This window comes from Carassius gibelio, chromosome A10, assembly GCF_023724105.1.
Source record: "Carassius gibelio isolate Cgi1373 ecotype wild population from Czech Republic chromosome A10, carGib1.2-hapl.c, whole genome shotgun sequence".
NCBI classification, from domain to species: Eukaryota; Metazoa; Chordata; class Actinopteri; order Cypriniformes; family Cyprinidae; genus Carassius; species Carassius gibelio.
Window position 1 is genome coordinate 14152805 of NC_068380.1, and position 7493 is coordinate 14160297.

A 7493-nucleotide genomic window follows, 5' to 3' on the forward strand; every position below is an offset into this window, starting at 1 on the left:
AATAAATAAAACATAACGGACCACTGTTGTTACACACATGTGATTTCATCAACACAAGCTCTGGCCTATCCACATTCACAGAAGTGTGTAGCAGTTCCCTGAAAAATGGAAAAAGAAAGAAAATAGTGATATAAAAAAAACTTTAGTGTCCCTGAACAAATGAGCCCATAACATAGTGCTCTATGAAATGCCACATGAGTGTTGCTTCCTCTCTGCACCTACTGAGTGAAAAACCATTAATGGCACACAAGGCCATGCAGCAGCCTGGAGTAACATGTCATTTCACACAACGTTTACTTGCTGAGTCATAAGAGGAAGATTTCTTCCAACATATACTACAAAATCAGTCGAGGCATGCTCACAAAATGTACAGGGAATTGAAAAGTTCAGTGGCATTGGAAGATAATTATTACCATTTGGGAACGTTCATTCTTACTGTATGTCACCTGCATTTTTGCTTTTACACTTCTGAGTTCTTGTTCATAACTGTGTTACTGATTAAAATGAGCTGAAAATGGTTAAACTGGCTGTTTAATGGCAAGTTTCAGCTTGGCAACTTGCCCCACACAGTGTGATAAAGTCACACACTGCTGTTCATTTTGGGATCAGTAAAACTGCAACAGTTTTTGAAGGAAGTCTCTTATTCTCATCAATGCTACATTATTTTAATAAAAAATACAGTAAAAAAGCAATATTGTGAAATATTATTGCAATTTAAAAGAACTGTTTTCTAATTTAATATCATTTAAAATCTAATTTACTCCTGTGATGCAAAGCTGAATTTTCAGCATCATTACTCCAGTCTTCAGAGTCGCTTGATCATTCAGAAATCATTCTAATATACTGATTTGCTGCTAAAGAAACATTTGTAATATTTTTGTGGAAAGTATTACACATTTTCTTTAAGGGGTTAATTAATGAATGCAAATTTCATATGAATAGTCATTATTTGAAGTAGATATGGTATTGATGTCACTTTTGATTAATTTAATGGATCCTTGCTAAATAAATGTAATAACTTATTATTAAGAAAGAAAGAAAGAAAGAAAGAAAGAAAGAAAGAAAGAAAGAAACTGATTTAAATAGATTAGATATGTATATTTTGAGACAACACTGCCTCCATCTGGTCATTCTAATTAGTAGCTAGCTTCCAATAATAAGGGAAAAATAAAGGCTATCCCAAATTTAAATGCGACCAATGACAGGGTTACCTGCACATGCAAATTAATTTACTACATTTCCTTAGGCAGGGTGAAGCGTAAAATATGACCCATTGTGTCCCACAATTTTGGACCAAGATGAGCTCATTAATGTGGCATTTGCTTTTAGTGACTTTGATTAGGCCCTACCTCTCGAATGGTGTCTGCAAATGAGTCCTCAACGATCGCATGTAGCCTAATTAAAATGATCGCTTAATCACCGAAGGTCAGTTCTTGTAGTATTACCGGGTTTTGGCGCAATGAGCTGGGCTCGATGCTCCGCGGGAAGGTAGAAGGGTCAGAGGTCAAAGGCGAGCACTTTTTTTTATTTTTATTTTTTTATACAAAAATGATCGTGTAGATGGTAACCGGCCTGCTGTTTCATTCTCGGTGCTGTGGGAGAAAGGCAAGCACTTATCTGTGACATACTGTGACAAAAAAAGAAAAGTATTAGATTTATTTTCAAAACACTTCCCTAGTTAGGAAAGACCGTTCATATGTTTCATATAAAACTTCATGGTTTTGTGCAATATGTCTTATACTTTGATATTATATATTCACATATGTGCTACAAATGAATAGTTTAGTGATTTAGAGTCTATTACATCACTGTTTACATATATTACAAAGAGACACTGGTAATTAAATTTACTTGTTTGGTACATAAAGTCATATTTCAACCTAATGGGTGGCTAATGTACATTTTTTTTTCCGGAAAAATGTTTAACCAGCATTAAGGTTTACAGTTGGTTACAGTTGTTACAGTTTAATACAGCATCAAACTATGCATGCGCAAATATGCTGATTTGACGTTTTTTTGTGTGTGTGTGTCACTCTTCAATTAAGATTCAGTTTAAAAAAAAAATATATATATATATATATATAAATATATATATATATATATATATATATATATATATATATATATATATATATATATATATATATATATATATATATATATACATAGATTAATGTTAGAGATTTTGTTTTAGAAATGACCCCCCCCCCTCCTCTCCCATAATTATTATTTTTTTATAAACATGAACTGTGAACTAATCATAATTTGTCAGCGCTGCTACTGCTTCCTATTACTTTTTAATTAGTTACAACATAACTGCTTTGAAAACATGCCAGCCAGTGGTAAATTAATGGTAATTTTGTTTTGCATCAGAAATAAGATTAATTAATAGTGCAAAGTTTTGCCCTTATAGATTTGACACATTGAGTTTATTTTTTGAAAAAGACTCATTCAGATGGAAATTCCACCACTAAAAATTTACCATGATAACCAAACTATCTGACAAATTGTCTTGCTTTTTATTACTTGTTATGATATGTGGTTACTTTTTAATGCACACCAATGGGTACAGTTTTTTTTTTTTTTTTTTTTTGACAGCTTTATGATGATGTAGCTTCTACATCTACAAGCAGGGTTTAAGCAAGAAAGTTTAAACAAGCAACACAGTTTCTCTCTTCCTGCTGTGGTACTGCGGTAAATAGTCAGAAACTATGGTTACCATGGAAATTGTTGGCTTTGCTTAGAACACAATGCTATAATGATGTGATAAAATATGTGCATATCGGCAGGGTCATGTTCTGCATGGGTCAGTCAGTGTTTTATTTTATGTGATGGTGCATGAAACTGAAAACGTTCTGGTTGTTGCGCAGTGTAGCTGACAACCTGACAGGTCACTGGGGAAGTACCAGGTAAGCTGTGCTTTAATGCAAGGATTTGTTTGAAATGCCTGTTGAATGTCTATGAATCCAAGTCTCTCTCTCTTTGTATTCCAGGTTGGAAGAAGATCTTTTTTTCAAGACTTGAATTTCAAATTAACTCTGTAATAGATTCAGTGTCATTTAAATTCCTTGAAGAAGTTGATTTTTCAAGGTGCTTGAACTTGAAGTATTTAAACCTACTGAGACATTTAAAGCTTTGTGTAAAACCCTCTAGCTTAATAAAAGACAGAACAAAAAAGAAACCACTAAATGGTTTGTGACAGTCTTTATTTAGCTGCTACTTCTTAAATTCCAGGCTGACACAACTTGTTTGAGCTTTTAATATATCTATACTAAAGTATTGCTGGGTGTAAACCATTCATATTTGATTTTGCTTAAAGGAATAATTCACCTATAAATCAAAATTTACTGAAAATGTAATTTAAGAGTTTCCAAACTGTTCTAAACAAATACAAGGACAACAAGGTAACTTTTTAATTGGAGGACGCATTATTATGGATTATGGTATTTTGACCAGAAATTACAGTTTTAATGTTGAAACGTCTTAATGATGGATTCGTTTCTTATGAACACACAGTTTTTTACTTCACGATATTAATTGATGGACTGGAGTTATGTGGATAAGTTGTGGATTATTGTGATGTTTTTTTTATCAGCTGTTTGGACTCTCATTCCGACGGCACCCATTCACTGCAGAAGATCCATTGGTGATCAAGTGATTTAATGATACATTTCTCTAAATCTAAATCTTTTCTTATGGAGAAATGAACTCTTCTAAATCTTGAATGGCCAAAGAGTTCAGTTTCAGCAAATAAAACTTTTTTGTTGGGTGAACTATTAATTTTTAAAAGTCTAACTCTGGAGCTCTTGAGCATCCAGACCAGCTCCACATAACAATGCTGACTCAACCAAAGGTGATTCTAGTGGTTAAGAAATAGAATTAAAAATGAAGAACCAAATGGAATTGCAAAATTGGTTTCTCAAGCACTCCTCCGGCTCCCTTCGGCCACCCAAACATTCAACTTATCTGCAGGTAATTTTGTGCAGTTTAAATTATGCATGGTCTTGTCATGGCAGTTAAAAATGATGCATGGAGATGGGAAAACTTGAGTGAAAAAACTAAAATAATCCAGTTTACAGAGTGGGAGAATATAAAATGACTTCTACTACTGTCTTCTACAGGCCACCTTCTCTTAACTGACCGTCAGAGCTGGACAAGCCACCCAGCATCTTCATCATTAGCATTTAAGAAGGTTATATAAACTGAAATTACATAATTTAAAATTTTGTCTTTTAATACAAAGTATACATCGCGTTAGTTTTAAAATCTTGGTTTTAATTTGATTCCTAAGCTTAATATTCACAAATGTATGATTCCTAAAGTTAATATTCAGAATTGTATTGCTTTATGCATTTTTGAATATTGTGATGATGAGTATAAACTAACTTTAATGGCCTAATGAACTCTTTACACACACACGTTTCATTCTGTCTCTTTCACATGAACTGTTCTGCAGACTATTAGTCAAAAGCTCTAAGGCCTTCAGCTTAACACAGTGATCTCCATATTCACTTTGAGAACTGCGTGCTTCAGGTGATGCACTCTGATTGATCTGGGCTGAAACTATTGCTATATATACCCACAAAATAGGCAGATTTTAAACTGCAGTTAGTATGTAAAAGTCTCTTAGTTGAATAAGTTCCAAAAAGGGGCCTAATGTAGCCAATTAATCATTGTATTCTTCAGGCAAGAGACTTCATGAACATATTAAGTACAAAGGTTCTTTGGTGGCTGGTTATGGATGAGATATGCCATATATTAAGGCACGCACATTAAATTTCAGCAGAGTCTTATGATTATCAGTAAGGTACAAATAAACTATTTGGTAAAGGCAAGAATGGTTCTTAATGTTTTGTTTAAATAATTACATGAGCTAAGTCACAAATCTTGTTGAACCACATCTGAGCTAAAATGAACCACTAAGAACATTTCTAATAAATCTATAGCCTGTACAAACACAAGTTGAAATTAAGAAAGTTCTTTATGTTCGTGTGTGCTGTAAAGGCTAATAAGTTAACTCAAACCATTTGAGGAAACTAAATGTCCTTAAACCATTTAAGTTTAAAAAACAATATTTATTTGAGCCCACAAAAAGAGAATATATATATATATATATATATATATATATATATATATATATATATATATATATATATATATATATATATATATATATATATATATATATATTAAAATGTTCTCCCCCATATTAATTGTGTGCACAACTTATTAATTTCAAATACACAACACTTAATTTCAGCATTTACTCTCCTTTCATAGTCAGAAGCAAAGCATGCTGAGAAAAAAAAAAAACAGTTATTGAGTTCTTAACCTTTTTTTTTTTTCATTATTATTAAGTACAATTAACTTTGCATTAGGGCTGAACGATTAATCGAATGCGATGGTTCTGTAATCGGCATTAAATCATCATCACCTGCTTTCACATGGAGCAGCATTACTGCATTACTACAAAGAGCCATAGCTTACTGACAAGTTACGCTAAAAAAATTGTGAACTATGGTTCTGTGTAGTAAATGTTGTTCCATCTGAGAGCTCTGAGAGCATATATATATATATATATATATATATATATATATATATATATATATATATATATATATATATATATATATATATATATATATATATATATATATATATATATTCATATGTATATATGCATTTAGCTTTTATCCAAAACAACTTACATTGCATTCAGGCTAACAATTTTGTCCTAACATGTGTTCCCTGGGATTCGAACCCCCGACCTTGCATGATCTACCACTTGAGCTACAGGATATATATATATAATAATACTGTGCAATCATAACTGGAGCTTTTGTTTTGTTTTGTTTGAAAAGTTTGCAGTGACCTTCAGACATCCTTTCACATCCCTGCTCCTGTAAGAAACATATTTTCTTCTCCATTGACACTAGTACAAGCTTTGACTTTTAAATGACGGCTATGAGTGCCGAGGTTTTGCTGAATGTTTTTGGAGATTATTTTTTAAATCATTGTAACTACAGTGATTCATTCCACCACAGTCATTGAACATTGTGACTCTGAATAATAACATTGTGACTCTGAATAACAAATAAATCCTTTTTTTTTTTTTATTCATAAGCACTGTGATTAAGGACAGGTGGATGCTTAAATAACAAGAACATTTAATTTTCCATTTTAAAAGCTGCTCAGTGTTTTAAAAGCTGCTCTGTATTATAAAATTGCCAAATTGAAAATGTCAAGAAATATGAGATGACAAATTACATTTCTTTATTATATTTCAATGCATTCCATTCTGAATACTAAAATGTGTGAATTGTTAACGCTTGATCCTTTAGTAACTGAGACATGTGGGAGTAAAATGCATTCAGTATAGAATATGAGGACATGCGCCTACAGTATATAATTCAGTCCAGTTATCCACCACCGAAGCTTTCAGCTCTCTTACCAAATTTGTAGCAGAGTTTGACTTGTCTTGATTTTCCATGACTGTCAGCTCCTCAGATCGACTCATCTCAAATCATTAATTCTGTCACATGTCTAGGTTCTGTCAAATAACATGATTTTGTTTTGTTCCAGCTTCTTTCTAATTAGGTGTTTGCCCCTGGATCTCAGGATATATGAAAGAGGTGATCTGTTTAAATAAAGATGTAGCAGAATCTGATTTACCCATGTTTCCTCTCTTCAGCATGTCAACTTCTCCCTGGAGATCCACCACCCAACGTCTTCGAGTCTTTGAACCAGACTCATCCTCCAGAAGATGCTCAAGCTTTTTCAGTTCCTTTGAGCTGAAAACAGAGCAAAATTATTTTTGGAAGATAAACTAACAATACCAAAATGCCTTGAGGATGACAAATGCTTGCAGGCAGGTGTCTCCCTAAATATTCACAGCTTTGAGTAAACGCCTGACGCTTGCTTGTGTTCTCGCTCCTCAGACTGTCACTATAACAGGCTGCTGTCTTGTCATTGCAGTTGGCCTTCTCATCCAGAACATTCAGCTTTTCCTTTATCAGAATGAAATGTTTATATGATGACTTCTGACTATGATATCTAAAAAATAATAAAACCGGCCTTAAGCTGTTGTGTCGGTGCTTGCTTTTGTCCACCGTTGTAAAGAATAATATCACAAGCGCTTCACTTCAGGCTAGTTCACCTCAGATGGGAGGTTCATAATTTCCTGAGACCTCACATGGATGGGCCACAGAGCTGGTATGTTCACTGTCTGACTCTAGATTTGAAGTTGATTGGAAAGAACAGCATGAAAGAGAGTAATCCAATGGAACACTATGTCACAGTCTGTTAGTGTATAAGAAGGTTAGCGCAGGTGTATTACACTTTGCCGAGCTGCTGAGTTGTCTTTTAGTGCTTCTGGGCTTTGCTAGAGTATTTGAATTGTGTTTTTGTGGTACATACTGGCACATTTATTCTACCTTAATATTTGTTGAATCCTCACATACCTTCTTGAAGAGTTTCATGCATTTTGGTTCCTA

At 33.4% G+C, this 7493-nt stretch overlaps 1 pseudogene; it reads left to right on the top strand.

Annotated features, from left to right (window-relative positions):
* The first annotated feature begins 1298 nt into the window (after positions 1-1298).
* Positions 1299-3228, top strand: LOC128020575 (avidin-related protein 4/5-like; annotated as a pseudogene).
* The last annotated feature ends 4265 nt before the right edge of the window (positions 3229-7493 follow it).